The sequence below is a fragment of the Candoia aspera genome, chromosome 5, assembly GCF_035149785.1.
Source record: "Candoia aspera isolate rCanAsp1 chromosome 5, rCanAsp1.hap2, whole genome shotgun sequence".
Taxonomy (NCBI): Eukaryota; Metazoa; Chordata; class Lepidosauria; order Squamata; family Boidae; genus Candoia; species Candoia aspera.
In genome coordinates, this window is record NC_086157.1 from 104,896,143 (window position 1) to 104,916,748 (window position 20,606).

The 20,606-nt window shown below is 40.1% G+C and overlaps 1 protein-coding gene across 1 annotated transcript in view; it reads right to left on the reverse strand.

The window, feature by feature from the left end:
* Nucleotides 1–20,606, reverse strand: part of DLG2 (discs large MAGUK scaffold protein 2) — an 803,998-nt gene that overhangs the window by 233,576 nt on the left and 549,816 nt on the right. The window lies entirely within an intron of this gene.

A 20,606-nucleotide genomic window follows, 5' to 3' on the forward strand; every position in this document is an offset into this window, starting at 1 on the left:
TTTTTCCTGCAGTGGTGGGGAGGGAGGGCTGGTCCATCTCTACCTCTGGAGTACAACCTATGGCTTGTTACTCAAAAGCTGAGTGAATCCTGCAGGCCTATTCTAGGTCATGGTGGATGGTTCTACAGTAACTAAGTTTTGAGGGAGGAAAGAGAAGCTTAGCTCCTCTTTTGACTTGGGGGTGGCAGGAGGGCAAAAGAGCTGCTAAATTTGAAAGCAGCTCCAGATCTCGGTGCTTTTGTGATGCCATCTGTGCTGAACCTAAGCTGAGTTAGCTCTGGCTCAGCTGTGGTGAAAAATTCAGGTGGTTGTTGTTGCGCTGCTGCTGTTCCTGTTTTTGTTTTGAGATACTGTGACTCTGTTTCCCCCTTGGAGATGACTCTTATTTCACCTCTCCTCCTGGCTCCCAAGCTTCAGATCCTGCAAGAGGAATGGTAGCTTGGCAGCTTTTAAGCTCCCACTCATTAGCAGAAGTGATTTGGCAGTCAGTTTTCCTCCACATTTTCACAGCTCAAATGAACTGATTTGAAGGCAATCATGTATCACCTTCAAGCCGCTTCTGAGGGTTTGGGGTGAAAATGGTGACTGTGGAATGTATCCAGAGGCTGAATCAGTAGAAGATACGAGAACTGGAATTTCAGGTCTTGCACAGCCAGCCTGGTGGCTTCTGTTAAAAATTGGTTGTCAGTTGGATAGCTTTATTTACTATGTACATTTATTAAATAGGCTGCCAAATAGTACTGTTGTCTGGGTGGTTCACAAACATAAAATAAGAAAACATACTCTTATTTAAGTTATGTCATAAAACAACAAACCCCAGAATAAAAATTCCCAGCAGGAGAGGAAAAGTAATAATTAAACCACACACATGTACACATTATTTTTATAGCCTAGTTAAATATAAGCAACATCTAAACAGAGGATCAAATCAGAATTCATAGTATTAATAACAATTCACTAGGTAATCTCCTGCTGGAGCAGTTACAAAACACCATGCAATCTGTGTCCTATATGAAAACAAACTGCTTTCCATCAAATAAACGATGCATGATTGGAAATATATCTCAGCAGACATTATTGAGACGCACGGAACAGCAGTATGAGTTCCCACAAAATTTTATTTCGATTCTGATTCAGAAGCTAATACATTTTGCTAATCACACAGACACAGACGCACTACTTGAAGACATACTTCTTTAATTGACAAAAGATTTCCAGGTGAGCTCAGTGACTCTCTATTAAGCTAAATACTAAAGCCAGTGGTACAGGTACAGCAAGACTGCAAAGGTGTGGCTCCTGTTTGCTTTTTTTTTTTTTTTGCGCGAAGAGACTGAGAAACACATTTATTACAACTCCATGACTGCTCATTGTCACCCCCCATTTTAGGACCTGAAATTCAGGCTGAGCTACCTCTGACATGTGGCTTCCTTTCCTTTTTGGTGACTTTTGTGGGCCAATTTATTTAGACCCCTGATAGTGAATGCCAAAACTGCCCCAAACAATAATATGGAAACAGACCAAAAATGGATTCAAATGATTTGTTTGACCTACTTGGCAAGGTCCTTCCTGCAGTTTTCACAAACTGAGTTGGGTGCAATTACCTGGGTATTTCCATAACGATTAATACCCCACCAATCAGATGGGAGTGGATAGAGAAAACTTTGTGTGAGACTTGAATGGACACATCCAGTTTACAGTCATATTTATAGACATTTCACAAACAGAACAACTCCAGAAAATGTGCTATTGTGTGGCTGTGATAACTGCATGAAAGTGTTGCCAGTGTTACACAACACAACACTGGCAGGCGCAGGAGCATTCCTTGTTAGGACATATACTGTCTGCAGATCTCCATAATGATGTTTAGGTTAAACACGCAAATGATTGAAAATAATCACTGAAATCTCTTTAGGTCTACAAATTCTGTAACATTTCTGTGTTCTTGTACAAGATCTGAGCATTCAGCATTGTTGAGTGAGATTTTCAGTGATGTTGCTAGAATATTTGAGATATGGGGCAATGGGAGCAATTACAAGAACTGAATGTGGCAATTCATGTTTTGTCACTTTGATGGCATTATGGTTAGCTGAAAATGCCTATATTTGAAAGGGTGCACAGCAACCATATGGAACAATATGCATTCATTCTTCGGAGTTTGAAAAAAAAAAATCTTGTTATAAGTTATTCTTCCCTGCAATGATTTCAGCCAGGCTTGATTACATGTGTGATTCCTTAAAGGTTTCCAGAAAGACCAGTTGTATCCAAATCTTGCAAACTAAGTGGCTTGGATTTGGACTCCAAAGAACCATCTGACTATCAGTTTCAGCAGCCATCTGTCCATTATTTAAGACTCTATCTTGAAGACATCTACTACTTGTTCCACCTGAATCATTGGGAGTCAACCTCATTGTGTGAAAACAGCCTGTCAAATTCTAGTCTTACCAGTCCTTTTGAGGCCAAATCAAAATAGATAATAACCTGTTAGTAGGAGGCCCAGAGATCACAAACCCTCAAAGTAGCAGTAATAGGAGTAATAATGAAATGTATTGCTGCAGTCATTTCTAAGGATATTTAAAAGTCAGAGTCTTTGAGCAGTATCATACTGGACAAATAGGAATATTCAGACTAAATTAAAACAGTAATGTATTAAAAATCTTTAATTTTACATCCATTCAATTCATAATTAATTGATGGATCAGATTGAGCAAGATTCCACCTCATACCTTTTTTAGGTACAGGGAGAACTTCTTCAAACTTCACAGCATTGCTCAAGAATGTCAAATGTTTGGACTGATCAGTTAGCTGGGGTTGGTTTGTGCATCTTTTCTATTTTGTCAACTGTCAAACAAAGGAAAGATGCTGATTGGGCAACAGGTTGCCAGTCAATCTGAAAATCTCTTAACAGTGGCACCAGAAATGTGGCAAGAAGATGGCACCCCATTTTTTTTTCAACAAAACTACATGGGGAAAAAGATGTTTCCCCTTTGATTTGACTTAAGCCTCCATGGAAACAATAATAATAAGACACCACCTCTAGTTGCTCAGGTCAGTCAAAAATGTCAAGAAAATTCTTTCCAGAACCCACAAATCCTATTTAATCTTTTTCTATGGCATGGGAAGGGAATTCAAAACTATAGGTGGTGGTGATGGTGATGGAACAGTGAAGATAATGCCACTTACCAAAACACAGGGGCACTGTTGTTATACAGAGTGTCATCAAGAGGACAGAGCTAATCCTTCATGCTCCTTCAGCCCTCTCGCACATTCAGAAGTATATGCCTGAAGACAGCTTCAGTGCAAAGCTCAAACAAATTAGCTTTTTGCATAAAGATGGAGATATGCACTCATCCTATTCATCCTCAGCTTGTTTGGAGGAGGGACAATAATTCAGAGGGAAAGTGGACATGCTACACTGTTTCCCCCCCTGAATTGCTGACATGCTTTTCCCCCTTCAAATGAAGCTTCTGCTTTTCTACCTTACTCACTGGATGCTGGAGAATTTCTGTCAGTTTTCTCTTGGTGATGTTTCTGAGTTTACTTTAATGTTGGAGGTGGCCAAGAGGGTTACACCTGGGGTTGTTCTCTTAAATTTCATGTCTTTCCATCACTCTGAAGTCTCCTAGTTGGTCATTAATTCCCAATCTGAAAAATGCCCATGGGAAGACCTTCTTCATGATGTTTTCCCTTGGGTTTAAGGGAAGGGTGGGAAGCCAGGAGCCTGCAGATTGTTGGAGAAACGATTGTGTAAGGAAATTCAGGACATCATGCATCAGAAATATCCTTTACACCCACAGGAATTTTATGGAAAAGTGTCTACTCATTTAAAATAAATTTTGAAAGCAAATTCTCTTTCATTAAACTGAATGAGAACCGGGAGGGGAAAAAAATGCAGGGTTAATTTTTCTGCATGCAATGTTTGACATAAGAAGGTCCTAGGTATGATGCCTACCAATTTTATCAAAAAGGGATAATTTAAGAAGTGATGGGAGAAGAACCACCCAGGAATTTTGAGAGCCACTAGCAGGCAAAAAATTCAGTGTTTGACTGTCAGTTTCTTATAGCTTATTCATTCAGATGGGCTTTTTGAAGAACTTCCCATTTGACTGTGCTTTCAAGTTGAGCTCTCACTTCCCTAATATTCTTAAGCAGGTTTTTCTAATCTGGCAACCTCCAGTTGCACTGATACTGCAGTTCCCCAAACTGGCCTACACTGGCTGGGGACCCCAGGAGAAGCGATCCCAACAAGTGTGGAAGGTGCCAAGCTGGGGGAGACCACTCCGACAGCCCCTCTTCACACCTAGACACTAGGAATGCTAATTTTGTCAATCAATGCTTCTCCTCCCTCCTGAACAACTAAAACATCTATTATACTTTCAGAATCCCCAGTAGTTAGAGAAACTTGATATTAAGCACCCATTCTGCCAGGGTCAGCAAGCAGTAAGCAAGGAACAATATGTGCTGTGTTCATCAGTAGAAGGCAAAGGAAAGGGGGATAAAGATCTTCCCATTTTAGTCTCTCTGCATCTGACAGAATGACAAAAGCCTTAAGAGAAGTCAGTACTTACTCCTTTGCTCCAGGTATAATCAGATGTTCTCAGCCCTTTGAACTCTGGATATTCTGTTTTTTTCAGAAGATAATTCAGAGCTGTTCTTCTCCATAACAGGTGAGCAACCCAAGTGATAAGTGTCCCAAGTAGATCCAATGAAATGAAAATGTCACTTGTGATTAAAAAAGTGAACCCTGATGAAGGGAAGGTGCCTTTGTAGTTACCTGCTACCTATCAATTGGAGTTTCAGAAAAGTCACTCCTGTAAAAGTCAAAGCAGATTCTCATTCAAGCCAGAGAACTGGTTGCAACACATGCTCCTATTCCAAATTGGTATGTTGCAAGCACCTTTCATCTGTCTCTTTCTTTTTCTCCTTAGCTTTCTGAGTACTTGACAAATCCATCAACAAATCAAAGAGTCACAACAAGCCTGGGGGCCAAAATTCCACCCATTTCTTCTTTTAATGGAGAGACATAATCGCTTAGAAGAAAGAGGATCCTCAGTCTGCCAAAGGTGGGAAAACTAACTTTGCAGAATCTTGTTCAAACAGGTTGAAAAAAACAAAATGAAGCCACACCCTCTGCCAGAGCATTCTCAACACTAGCAATCTAAATTAGAGCTCCTTAAAATGGGCTCTTCAGCCCTGAACTCTGAGAGTGACTGGAGATTGTTACCGACAACAAAGAAAAACAGAATTCCCCATTATTTGCAGACTTCGTAGACTTCCAAAACTACTACAAATTGCTCTAGCTGAAAAAAAGAATATTCAATGGCAGAAAGTGCCCTGAAGGGTACTATGAAATTTTTGAGAGTGCTTAATATATGCAATGAAAAGGGGCAATAATTGCTTGGCATTGGAATCAAGAGAAGGTCAAGTTGATATAGTGCATGGACCTCATGTTTCACTTGTATGTTCTTAAACTCATGGCCAGAACCATGTTCTGAAAGTTCAAGAGCCCAAATTCAGTACTTTCCATCTCTAGATAAAATTCATCCTGGCAGCTAGTGCTATAAATCATGTGGGAACATGAAAAGAGCTCTGATGGATGACACCAAAGGCTTATGTCCTGCAGCCTGATTCCCAGCTCGAAGCCAGATGGAAGCCAAAAGGAGAAAAAGAGGTCAATAAGTTAATCCAGACCTCCCCAATCTGGATACATGACTCCAGATACAAGGCATGCAGTTATCAGAATTCTCAGTAATGACCATGATGGCTGAGGGATTTTGGGAACTCAAATCCACACATTTGAAATGCACCATCTCTGGCCTGGTCCACTGTTCTCACACTTCAGTGGATAATATTGAGAGACGGACTATCTCTGAAACATAGATGCCAGTGTAACTTTCAGCTATTGATAACAGGTTGCAACCTTCTTAACTCTGTAGAATCATTTTTGCAGCTACTTATATAATCTCTATTGGTTGCTAGCATGAAGTGAGCAAATGCACAGTGCTTAAAGTACAGGACTAGGAGCAGAGAGACCCAGGTTCTAGTCTACCTTCAGTCCCAGAAACTCATGAGGTTGGGCCTGTCACTTTCTGTCAACCCAACTAACCTCACAGAGCTGCTCTTCAGGGGAAAAATAGGAGAAGGGAGTGCTCTGTATGCCACCTTTAGCTCCTGAATGAACGGTGGGTTATAAATCTAATTAAAATATAGGTTCCTTATGACAGAAACACAGAACCAAGGCCACAGAGCCCTATCAGCTCCTGAAAGCCTTGGATACAATACACCCTACCCAAGACCTCCAGAAATGGTAATTTTCAATGTGATAAAAGGAAGGAATTGTTAAACAGAAGACTGAAGAATAGACGTATCTAACCAAATGTAATTCTAATTAAATTTAAATGCAAATCAAATCAAACCAAATGTACAGTGGCTTGCTTCTGGAATGAGTAGGTGTTTTTGGAGTGTGACTCTGGGCATGCAGCCTAGAAAAGAACTGTGCACACTTGCTTTATGAAATCCCAGATATATGTGGGGAGGGACAGAGGTCCCAGCCCTGGCTGCAATCTCATTATATGAGGTAAACACAAAACTAAAGAAGAGGATATTGAACAGAAAACTGATTTCCCCAGGAACTCTTGCCCTGGCATTATAGGACTGGTGGCAGTCAGTCAGAATAAAATGAACAGTGTATATGCTTAAAACATAATCTGGAGGACCTGTTTCAGTCCTTGGATGAAGGCACATCACTCTGCTCATCTTTAAAGCAACTGAACTTTTTTTCCCCATCAAAACTGTCTCATAGCACTTAAAGAATTAACAAGGTTATTATGGCATAGACTTCTCCATAACTTGTTGAGTGCACTTACCATTAAATGTTGTCCTTAGCTGTCAGGTATTCAGTTAATGGCTGGATTGAGAAAACGTAACTGCTGTGTTTGTATAACTTGTTGCTGTTGTTATTATATTTTTTAAATCCCATCTCTTTCTTCCTCATTCTCTCTCTCTCTCTCTCTATACATACATACTGTGTGTGTGTATGTGTGTGTCTATGTATATATGTATGTATGTATGTATGTATAACCCCATGAGGTGGGTTGGGCTGAGAGACAGTGACTGGCCTAAAGTCAACCAGGCAGCTTTCATGCCTAAGGAGGGACTAGAACTCACGTCTCCTGGTTTCTAGGCCAGCACCTTAACCACTACACCAAACTGGCTCTCAGTTGTGTTATGTCCAAACAAATAAACCATATAATGGTTAACCTGATGGTCTGGTTTATACAACATGCCAACTTCTTGGTTTGATTCTAAGGAATAAAGTTTGCTCCTCTGATTGGAGATTTGTGACTTCTAGACTGGCTTTGGTGAAAGATCTCTTTTATGATACATATTGTTTACTTGATTTAATGAATTATATGTGTTTTAGTAGGTTTTATGGGTCTAGTTATCTATTCTTTGTATCATAAAATGGTTTCCTGCTTGGTATTCCACTATTTCCTTAGAGCTGCCTTAGGTTTTAATGTATCTACATTGGATTTTCATATATTCAAATTCAGCTGATATTCTGAAGAGCCCAGCAATCAAGGAGGGACTGTTCTAGTATGTAAGAAGTTCCAAGCAATGTTTTCTTTAAAGTCAGTGAATTTAAAACTTCTAAATATTTAGATAAAAGTTAATAGTTTGATGTGTAGTGTTTCAGGGGCCTGTCAACCTGGGTTTTAAAAACCCCCCACCAAATCTTGCCATCCTCATTTTCTACGACTGTCAGGTGAGTGGTCTCAGCAGTCTTTGTTAACAGTAAAGCTAAACTTTCTACATAAATTGCACAATTTTTGCAATTTTATCATGGTGTTGCTTATATTCTCAGTTTGAGCAATTTGCTACAGCCACTAATGCGATGATCTGCGGTTTCATCTTTGAACTTACAGAGTCAGCATTTGTTACCTTTTGAAATATGTTCCATTTTGGCTTTAATGATATGCGTTTGCATAGCCTGTTTTGAGCTGCCATGACTGTTCCTTCAGTTTCTTTTTTAAGAATTCCAGTTTTCAGCCACTGCCAAGTCAAATTGTGATCTGATTTTCATTCTGTGTCATGTGTATATTAATCATGAAGAGGTTTAGATTTGTAGATATCAATTTAGCTTTCAGTTGCTTCCTTTCTATAATCTTCTCTTGATTTTATTTTTTATTTTTATTTATTTTCTATCCCATGTTCATTATTTTTATAAATAACTCAAGGTGGCGAACATACCTAATACTCCTTCCTCCTCCTATTTTCCCCACAACAACAACCATGTGAGGTGGGTTGGGCTGAGAGAGAGTGACTGGCCCAAGGACACCCAGCCTAAGGCAGGACTAGAACTCACAGTCTCTTGGTTTCTAGCCCGTTGCCTTAACCACTAGACCAAACTGGTTTCAGCGGTAGTCTTCAGCAGTTTTTCTTTACCAACTTCCACCAGTAGTGATTCCTTACTGTGCCTGATATACTATAATAATTCAAGATGTATTTCCCTTCTTCCATTATTCTCCTCCCACCTTTACTTCTGGCAAAGAAGAACTTGTCAACATCACTTCCTGGATGAAAAGCATGATTCACAGTCACTGATTTTCTCATTTTCCTATCCAATATGTCTAATTCAACTTGTGTCCTATCAATTATATCTGGACTATATCGAATAATTGCTACAGACCAGGCATATGATTCATCTATTTCATTTTGTTTTCAGCTGGGGTGGGGATGGACAGTGGGGATGATGATGATGATGCAAATCATGGTCTGCGGAATCTCTAGAAATCCATCTGCAGCCCCATAGCCCCCTGAGATTTGCTGCCAAAATTTAACATTGCATTTATGTTTTTCTAACTAGAGGCCTCCATTCCAATTCACACCATTAAGCCGCCATAGCCCCAAATTATCTTTTTAAAGGCTAATTTCACCCCACCTCTTGGCATTTTAAACTATTCCCAACCCCACACCTTTACCCAAGTGACTGTAAATCAACTACCAAGAGGGAAATTTAGAGCCATTTGCTAAAGCTGTGGAAAATAAGGATGGGACCCGGAACACTTTGCTTCCCCTCAGTACCTTTCCTTACCTTGACACCTTGAAAAAAGTACAAAAAGATTGTGCTTTTGCTAGCCCTGATCTCTTAGATTATGCACATCACTGTTCTAAGACAATAGCTGGGTTCCCACACACTGAAAACTAGCTCACTGCAAAGATTTTCTCAACAAGAATTCCTGGATTATTTATTATCTTAAAAGCTGAAGGTCATAATGCAACAAACACCCTTGTATCACAGAGGATGGGCTCCTACCATCTTCTAAACCCCAAATCTGGGTTTATAGAACATGTTATGCTCTGCCCACACAATAAACCATATTATAGCTGGACATATAGGCCTTATAAGGTGATGGTTGAGTACTTACCAATGACCCAACCCCATTCTAGCCTAACCAAGCTAAGTTGTGCAAACTCAGCCAGGAAGTCTGATTATTTTTGTCCCTTCACTTGATCCAATATGATGGAATGAATCCATTGGAGCAATTTCTAGGTTGGAAGATACTTTTATTCTAAGGAACAGTAAGAGCTGGTGCTGCTGGTAGGGTGAACCAACCTAAAACTGAAAATGTCAGAAAATGTCCAGTTGATACATGCAGAAGCCCACGTACACATACAGACCATACCATCAAATGTGGGACATGATAGAAAAGTCCCAAGGTAGGCCAAAATGTCATTTCAAAAATGCTAAAAATAAAACCAACAAAAAACATGGGGGGAGAAACTTTGCTTTCATGACAGGTGAGACAGCATGGGTATCCTGTGATCATTATAGTTGGGCTGGAACTATGTTACCAGTTTGTGCTGAGCCCCTCAAAATGACGCTCAAGCTTACCTGTGTAACAATACCCTGTTTCCATTAGATAAAAAAATTATCACATCTTCATAAATGTGCAGAGGTGGATGAAAAAGCATGCAGAAGAAGGAATGGGAACATGGACTCATTGTATATGCTAGGCTAAGATATGTGATATTTTCTTCATTTTCTTTATTGACAAATATTGGACCTTAATAGTTCCTCTCCGCCCAAGTTCATCTCTAAATGACTACAGGGCTATTTAATCCTCATAAATTGGTCTAGCAGTGCAAACAGCTGTTGATGAAGTTGTTGGCATTTCCTTGTTTTTTGCAAAGAGCAAGGCATTAAGTTACTATGGTAACAAATCACTCTGGCAGGGTGAACAGGTCAAACTTAAGTATCCTCAATTTTGGGTGTGAAAAGAATGACCATATAAGGAAATTGCCTGGAAGGAATCTGCCTGGGCTTCTTACAGTTTCAGTTTCCTTTCTACACAGCTTTCCTTTCAGTCCTACTCTGAGCACATGTGCGTGTACGAGCTTGTAAGAAGCTTTTGAGCCTGTCTAGGATATCTGGATATGAAACTGTTTATGTTTTTATGCTTTCTGTAAATCCATTTATTTTTAGAAGTGTCATCCGGGTTAAGACTCACATTACTCAGTCAGCTTTTGCAGTGTTCTCAAGCTCACCATGTAATTTCCTGAGAGAAGTTAGCAATCAAGGCAAATTGTTAACTGTTTAATAGATTGAAAATTACTGGTTAGGACTCAATTTGTTAGCGGGGAAAAATGAGGGGTTCACAGAACCCCTGGATGTGCCTTAAACTCATCTAGAAGAAAAAAGGACTGCCTGAAAGGAGGCAAGGGGGGGAGGAAAATGGGTGCTAAAACAGTCATTAGGTTTAGAATTTGTAGCTGAGATAGTGGGTAATAGCCGGTGCCAGCAAGGTCACGCAAGGGGGAGGGATTATTAGGATTGTGTAAACTTTTGTGTGAAGGGGGAAATGCAGGCCCTGATATATGTATACAAACATTAGAATTAGGATGAAGTTAAATACATTCCTGAGGATGTGATCGATATCCATAAGTGTCTCAAGGATGTGTTGATTACTTTCATCACATGTCTGTTCTTCCTCTTCCTGACAAAAAGGCAATCACGGTTATCTTGACCTTATGTAAATTAAACTAGGATCTGGTGAGCCATCAGAGTCAAAAACAACGATAAGGATTGTAAGAACATCCTGACATCCTGCTGGCATTGTGAATTTGTAAATCAAAGTGGGTACTTCAAGGTAACAGGAAGAATGTGAGCTGAACCCTCCAAGGAGGGGGATGACAGGCAAGGAGGGTATAAAGGTATAGGGTTAACTTCATTCAGGGTTCCTTCTTGCACGGAGGGACCCGCCTTTGCAAACGCGTTACCAAATAAACTCCTTTCTTTGTATCATCGAACCTGGGTGATTGGAATTCTTCAGGGACATTTTTCCCGCTGACACTGTTTAATAGATTGAAAATTACTGGTTAGGACTCAATTTGTTTTTAACCTAGACATTTCCTGTATAACTCCATCCATCAATCAGTATGTAGTATTTCCAAACAAAGGTCAGGTAAACTTTGATTGACTCAGATTAAATTAAATGTTTCCTTCATCCCATTAAAATTGGGAAATCTGTTCTGATCCAGAATTGTAAACAGGTTGAAATTTGATCCTCCAAGTTCCTTCAAATTCCAGCCTTTTCCGAGTTTCGATCAAGTGCAAGTGCTGTACCTTTTTAAGATCCTTTAATCCACCCCAATCCAACTCCAAACAAAAAAAAAAGGGGGGGGGTAAATATTTTGCTCCTGTTCACTCCAGTGACATCATGGCATCACTGGATACACAATGTCCCTCTCTCAACAGACAAAATAAGAGTATTTATCTCAGTTCCAGAATGTAAATGAGGATTCAGGATTGAAGAACCACCAAGAATATAAAAACAGGTCAATGTTCAGAGAAGGCACTTCCATGTAAGGATTCTGAATGACTCTGAAAACTGCCCCATATCTCTATGTTTGATGTTGGACACTAAGATCTCTCCTGTACAGAAAGCTTAACCTACTTGTCTCCCATACTGAAACTGGATGGAAATGAAGCAGGCACAGAATTGTTGCCTGAATAACAGTAAGTGCAACACTTGGCTGTGGTGCTGGCCAGGTGAGTTGTTCAGATGGTGGTTATCCTGGCCCCTGATTGGTTGATCCCTCAGTTTCTTTCCCTTTCTCACCTGTGCCAGGAAAGCAAGCACCAATTGCTGTCTTTTTTGTGGGCTGCCCTTTATGCTCATGTGGTTTCCACTTACAGACCTCTTAGATGAATCCCCCTTCTATTTTTTACACCTTTGAATGTTCCTATCCTAGTGCATCAACCAAATGCTAGTTTTTCTTTGTTCACACATTACCAGTCTACTGTTGGATGAGTTAAAAAAAGTCTAATGTTCCAGTGGTTCACCAATCAGCCAGGTTTTTTTATAGTCCACTGATTCATCAATCCACTGGTAAATTCCAACAGAGTCCTACAGAACATATGCATCTCACACCAGGTGCTGTTGCTCAACTTTTCAATGGACACAATTGCTCCACATGTGTATTGTCTGGATGCCACAGGCTGCATTAGGTAAGCAGACATATCTTTAATTGGAACATTTGAACAACCTCAACCTCTTTTGTGGCAAGTGGGTGAATGGCTGCCCATCCTTCCTTTGACATCTTTAGTCAGGCAAGGCTTCTGCAACTTGTGAATGTGGGCTTTTCTATTTGAAAGGATTCAAATGCTGAAGAAGTTCAAGAAAAGAAAAATTAGAGGATAGAAGAAAAAGCTTACTGTATTGATTGGATGAAGAACAAGGAGAAAAGATGGAACACTTTGCTCCTCCTCTCTATTGCCATCATCACAGCTGTCGTCTTGCAATTCAAAGATGCAACATTTGTCACAGTATCATGGATGCTTCAAGTGTATCGTTCGAAGATCACTGGGTTTATTTTCATTAGAAACTCAAACACAGTGAATTGGACCCTCTCCAAATATGAGGATATTTCCGAAGAGGGGTGGGTGCCAGCATCATTTCATTTCAGTTAGAAAAGAAAAATAACATACCAAGACATCTGAAAATATTGAAGTTAAGCAAGCTGGCCAGCAAAAGAGGGCAATATATGAGCTCAGTGAAGACAAGTCCCTATCTACAGAGGCCTCCAATGCAAGTATCTTATTATCAAGAGGAATGCTTACACCTAAATAATTATGCACTGAGTCAACAGCATTACAGTACCAGAAGTCTATAAAGAACTGGGAGGAAGGAAGACCTGAACCAGAGTAGCAAGTTGAATCTCTGAGTCAGGGTCAGTACCAGCAAGGGGCAGGGAGGCAATTTGCAATAGGAGGGAAGAAAAGGGCAACCAAAAATGACGAGGATGCGGCATTTGGAGAAATTCAGTTTGGGGTGGGGGAGGGGGTGGAACAGTAATTAAGAGGCAAATGAGAGAACTAAATGTCCAGCTGAAATGCCTGCCATTTTGTCACCCGATTTATGTAAATCCTCAAGCCAACCTCAACTGATGGCTATAGGGACATGTCCATGTATTGTTGGCAACAACACAAAAATGATTTGCCCTTGCCTTCTTACAGGCATTCATTCCTAATCCTGATGATGCCCAAGTGATGAAGCATGACATGATGTCACACAGGAAGCCCCATCCTTTTGTATTAGTGATGTGACACAAGTATGTAAGGGACTGAGTTTGTGTCATGATCTTGCAATGCACATTTCATCACTCATCTCCCACCTTTGCCCATACTATGGATGCCAGCAATCTTCTTCCAGAAGCTTTTTTCAACTTCCTCGAGATTGCCTGGTGGAGTCCTACCCAAATCCTAACCAGGTTTGACCCTGCTGAGCTCTTTCGAGATCAGCCAGGGTACCCCATTTTAAGCAATAAAATGAGAGTGATTTTGAGGATTTCATAGGACTGGGTGGACATAAGTTTCCTTCCAATCTAATGAGAGTTTTTTTTGGCAACTAGCAGCTGATGATAGCTATTACTGTCCTAAAGTATGGCCTCGGAAGCACAGGTCATGGTTGAAACTGACAGTTGACGACCACCACCTGCCAAGAGGATGCTCTCTCTATTGTCCTAACACAGAAAATGAATGAGGGTGGTTTCTCTTCCCCTTTTGTCCACCAAACCTGACCCCAGTGCAGGTTGAAGGGTGAAGGTAATGCTTTCTTTCTCTTGCACAGATATCTTATGGAGGATGCTGCATCATTGTTCTACTGAAAACATCTGCTTTCCAAGCTCAATTCAAGGTGCTCATTACAGTGTTCAAAGCCTTACACGGCTTCATCCCAAAGGACTTGCAGGAGTGCTTCTTCCCACACAGTCTGCCAGGAGCTTTTGAGTTCATTAATGGGGTACCTTTTGCAAGTTCTGCCACAGGCAAATTTAACGTGAACAATTAATTCTCCTTTTTCTGTAGCAGGATATAGATTATGGAGCAAATTACCATTGGGACTGAGGAAAGACCTCTCCTCATTAGAGTTCAGAAGGGGGGTTAAAACATACCTTTTCCCAGAGAATTTTTAGCTTTTTAAAAGCATTTTAAAAATTGGAGATTGAGTGACATAGACATTTACTAACTAACTAACTAACTAGCTAGCAACAACAGCAGCTATAGATCAGGAACAGATATTATTTTAATAGCAGGGGGATTTCACTATTTTTAATTTTTTGGAATGGGGCATTGAGAAATACAGAGGACGTAGTAGTGACAGCAAAGCCTCTGGAAGGATGGGATGGGAATGGAATCTGTAACATTTTATTCATTTATTTATTTTGAAATTTGTCACATTTTCGAAAATAAAATAGGTTGCCTTTCCCATCCACCTTTCTCCAGAGGTCCCCTGGATGGAAAAGATACTGAGAGAAGGAGCTTGATATGGCTGAGGAGAAGTAGGGGAGAGAGAAGACAGGAAAAAGAACAAGTTCCAAGGGATTGAACCAGGTGGGCCTTTAATCTGACCCAACAAAACTCTTTATAAATGACCAGTTGTGATGCAGCTCTCTGACCCTGGGAATAAAAATGGATGTTCTCAAAGTATTGCAGAACAAGAACAGATAAGGCATTTTTGTGGTATCATGTAAGCGATTAGTGTTGGCCCCATCAAGCTAAGACTTGGTTAGAAACAAGATTAAAGGCAATAGGGAGGCCACACCTTAACATACTCACTGATAAATTAGGGCCAAGGTAGACATAGCCAGTTTCCAAGGTTTTGTAACCTAACCTCTTGCTTTGTGCAATAAATCTGTCCTCTCTGATTCTTTAGGAATCTTGCTTTCTTGGCTATTTGTTATAAAAGATCTGATAACCCTCTAGACAATGTTCTATTTTGAAAAGCATCGCTGTAAGACACCCTATAGAGATGTAACTCCAAGCTCTGTTCTGTGAGGAAGCCATGAACTGTTGCAGAAAATGAAAAGAAACAAAAGAAATCAAATGTTAAATTGGGGTGCCAAAGTATCTGCACAGAGTGGAGATTATCAAAATGACCTCAGCATGTTTGGTTGCCCTCCCTTCCACACTCTGTCTCTGCTGAGTGATTTGTGGAAGGGTTGTTGAAGAGAACATTATTTCATCACTGTCAGGGATGGCTAAGTTGACAGGTAGCACTTCTGAGTGTTGAGCCTTTGAACTGCAGAGGGTAACTTCAAGGCCAGGACTGAATCAGCCCAACTCAGCCAGCTGTTTGATCCTACAGCCCAAAGGAGTAGAAAATGATCCTATGATCACAAGGGCAGTTGATGGGAGTGAACCAATGGATTCCGAAGTTTGACCTTGTCATCCCCTGCTTTCAAATGGTTTCTCTGCACATGGTTCCATCATTTCCTGACTGGGAGTGACACAAAAAAAGTTCTACTTAATTTATGGGAAGATAGAAATTAATCATTTTGCTGTTGAATTTTGCCTGCACAATCTTGGGATTCTGGGGGGATGCAAGTGTGGCATTGGAGATCACGTTCAGCCTGCAGTTATAGTGGAATTGGGACTTTTTCCATTCCTAGATTGGCCACTTTGGCTGGTGATTGATAAGAGTCTTAGAATAATAGAGATAGCCGTTAGGTTGGAAAAGGCTATTCTACCAATTCTTTGGCTCCCCAGAATCTTGGTTAAACTCCAAGTCAATTTTTCGAAGTCTACATTTTATTGGAGATGGCAGGGACTGCATTGGGGCACATTCAATACTTGGAGCATGTCCTGTACAGCTGAGCTATAGAGACCACAGGGGCCAAACTCAAAAGTGTTTCAAAGCAACTCCCTTGCAGCTCAGATGATATATCAAATGTCCCAAAAGCAAGGATCTCTGTCTTTTTCTCCAAGGGGGAAATAACTGCAATCAAATGATCCAGCATGGAGAGTTCAGCATTGCTCCTGGTAAGTTACTATATATGTATATGCATATGCATTGAAATATTGAAAGTACTGTTTGTGCTGTCAGTAGGCATTGTGCATATGTATACATACACACACAGAGAGAGAAAGACACACACACACTGGAGATGGGCAGCTAATAAATTCAAGTGAATGAAATAAAATTATACACACAAACACTACTGAAAAGATTTTTCCACTCCAGTCTTCTGCAAGCCAACTGACCATCTCCTTTTCTGGGATATCCCAATCGATCATGATCCCCAGTTTGCAGTTTTTTCCCCCCTCTTTCCTTTTAGTTAGCATTTAGGACATTCAGCAAGCAGAGACCTCATTGAGTAATCTTGGTCATTCCCTCCCTTTTAGTTTGTGATCTTCCTTCTTGCCTGCCTTTTAAACTCCCAATGTTTCTTTTTATTTCTGCACACCTCAAAGTACTTCCAACCCTGATGATATCTCAAGATCCTCATGGCGCCATGTGGGTTACAGTTGGATTCCTGCTTGGGCAATGAAGCTGTGGCAGTTATGTCAGATTTATCACAGCTGGATTTCTCAAATCCTGTGTATTAAACAGCAGGCAGACCTATAGTTGACTAAAATTTGCTTCTCCCACAGGTTCCTTTTTCCCAGTGCCTGAGTCATACTGACATAGCCAGCTTTCTCTCAAATTTACCACCACTATGCAATACGCTTCTTTCAAGCCACATTTTACAAGCAATTGAGTTACTATAAAGGACAGCAATGATGGAGAATTGATTTCCTTGCTTTCCCCTGGCAACCAATTCACTGACACAGTTTCTATTCAGACATGCATATGTAGACACATAAGGTAGACTGGAGGAATATGACACTGCTGGGAAAGCAGTTAAATGTACATTTTCTCCATTATATTCCAACTCTTTTTTTCTAAATCTACTGCTAGGTTGCTTATCTTTACATTGTTATCCAAAGCTTTTGAGCACACATGACTCCCCCACCAACCAGGTGCTGCCTGTGGGACCCCAAAATTGGCCATCAATTTAATTTAATTTATTAAAATAACTGAAATTGAACAAGACAGCCAAATCTCTCAAAATGCTGAGGTCCACATCTGAAATTTTGCAAGATGACTGCAGATGAGATAGCAATATCACATGGGATTTAAAATGAGAATACCAATCTCTTCTGGCGTTTCATAAAATTTTAGCCTTAAAAAAAAAGTAATATGCACTTATATTGTAGTTCCTTATGGAAAATAACTCTGGTGTTTCTGGAGCCATACTTTGACAATCATGGCTCTAAATTAAATCAATAAAATCCATATACGTAAGGAAACATTTCAAAATTGAACTAATGAAAAAAATGAAACTCTTACCCAAAAAGAAAGAAGCGAGATTTTTGAAGCCCAGGATGTGTTTTGACTATAATGGAGCAACAGAAGTAATTTGAAGTATGTCTCCAGCATCAGAGATTTGGTGGTGGCCACAGAGGAGAACCTTCCCCCCATTTTTTTAAACTGAGTCTCTCACTTCATTAACCGTCCCACATAATTATGTTCCTCAGTATCTTCAGTATTATCTTCTGAGCAGCAGATGGAATTCATCATAATCTTGCTAACTTCTAGTTATTCTTTTTGTAATTCTTTTTGTAATTCTTTTAATGCTAATCCAACAATGCCTAATTGTTATGTTCCTTCTTCCCCATCATCCTAAAATAGGCTGCTTTACATTTTGACCAAAATTCTGCACCACTGTTTTCCCTTTCCTTCCCCCTCTTCCCTCTTTCATTATCTCTATTTTTCCCTTCCCTGCCCCTCCCTTCCCTTCCCCCTCTTCCCTCTTTCATTATCTCTATTTCTCCCTTCCCTTCCCTTCCCTGCCCCTCCCTTCCCTTCCCCCTCTTCCCTCTTTCATTATCTCTATTTCTCCCTTCCCTTCCCATGGTATTTGACATTTCCCCCCTTGAATGCACCCCCAAGAGCATTGCTGAAGAAACAAAATGTTGGCCAAGCTATCAAAATGATTTCAGCAAATTCCCAAACCAAACCTAAAACAAAAACCTATTTTTTTAAAAAAAACTGTCCTTTTTCAGTTTCTAATGGTGGAACAATCTTCCATCTACCCTGAATCTGTTGGTGATTTTTTTTTTAATATCCCTGGAGATCTTTGGTAAAATGTTTTCCCCAATTTTTCTTTCCATAAATAGGAGGTAGATAAAGAGTTCGTTCTTGCATAGCTGTATTTCTTTCTAAGATTAGGATTCAATTTTTCTCAACTGGGTTTATTTTGATTTTTAACTAGTGCTGTAGGCTATACTGGAACAGGCAACCCTGAATTCACATAATGCACCACCCAATTTTAAACCAGCATTGTTACATGTATGCAACCATAACAATTCTGTTGAGTTTTTCCTGCTTACAATTATATTTCTTATGGTTAGCTGCTTGGAGGTGTTTGAAAAAAAGCTATAAGCCACTAAGGAGGGTCTCCAACCTGGGTCTGTGATAGCTAGCCTCGTGCTACCTGTATAGCCAACACTCTGGAAACTTAAAAGGCCAGGAGGACAAGCCTTATACCTTAAAGGTGACAAGTCTTGGTTAAATGGAGACCCTTGCCCAACTTTCATTGCCATGATGTTTTCATCATTTCAACTAAAGTGGTGAGCTCCTGTAGATATCCCTGATGGCAGTGCTGGTGCACACTGAGAAAGGAAAACATGCTTAACAAGAATGGTGAGGAACTGGGGAAGATAGCTTCATGTCTAGCCACTTCTCAGAAGGTAAAGCAGAATTGGGGTTAAGTAGGCATGATCTCAGCAAGAGCCATGGATTTTGAAGATTTTTATCAGGCTCGCCACCAGCCCCACCTTGGTCCTGTTAGAATTGAGGAAGAATGCAATTAACCAAGCCGATTAATGGACCTACTGTGGTCAGCAGTTTCCCTGCTTCATGAATCTATTGGCTGTTAAAGCTCTAACATGTTTTTTTTAAAATATATTTGGTTTCTAAAATCCTCTACAGGACTGCTGACAAGTATCTCTAAGACTGTAAATCCATGAATGCTACTTTGCAACACAGGCATGACTCCAGGTTCTCCTTAACCACCAGCATAGATTATAAAGAGGAAGGCAAGATTAGAAATTCCTCACCAACAGCTTCATAATACTTCAGTTGATTCCATAAACCAAAATGGAATACACTAGCCCTATAAAATCAATCTGTCTGATCCAGCTGTGACAAAGAATTGCTTGTTTCATGATTCTTGCATACAATCCCTTGGAGGTAAGTTAACGGTGGCCTCTTCCCCCTTTGTTCTTTTTGTTTGTAAAAGAACCTAGCAATTTAGTGTGTGATACCTGTGAAAAAGGCAAATTCCATGTTAAGCGTTATTAGGAAAGGGACTGAAAATAAATCTGCCAATAGTATAATGTCCTTACTTATGTTTGCATGTGGGACCTTGCACACAGGTCCAGTCACCACATTTGAAAAAAAAAAGATATAATGGAGTTGGAAAGAGTGCAGAGAGCAATCAAAATGATCAAGAGGCTCAAGTTCTTTTCTTATTGGAAAAAGCTAGGACATTTGGAATCGTTTAGCTTGGATAAAAACATGTATAAAATCATGAATGGCATGGAGCAGGTGGACAAACTAGTACTAAAAGGCATCTCATGAAATTGATTAGAATGACATTTATTTATTTAATTTATCCCTGCCCATCTGCTCCCATCGGGGAACACTGGGTGGTTTAAAGTTGACAAAAGAAAGAACTTCACACAGTGCACAATTAGTCTGTGGAATTCAGTGTCACAAGATGGGGTGATGACTACTAGCTTGTATAACTTAGACAGATGTAGAGTAAGAAGGATGATCTTGATAGAGCTAGGCCAGATCCATTAACAAAGCAACAAGGAGAAAAACACAGCTTAAGTCTAAAACAAGCAGAAAGTATGTGTAAGTGGCTCACACACACATCTCCCTATTTCACATGGGTATAAGAAAGGGAGGAGGCACAGCACAATCAAACTTGCAGGATTCTGTTATTCTAGCCACTCTCAATAAAAGTCTTAACTTTCCTGTAGAGTTGATTTTTGGTCTGGTCTATTTGGTGGGGCTGACAACTCATCTGTAAAGGGTTATTAGTCTTGAAGACTTAAGGTAACCTCTGGGTTGGGGACAAGATGCTTCCAAATATCAGTTCAGACCCAGGAGAAGGCTAAGTCTCCATCTGTTGCTTGTGAGCATCTCCCAGCTTTTGGGAAAAACAAAACATTGGATGAAGAATGCGCCATAAGATGACCTGATAGAGCAGGGCTA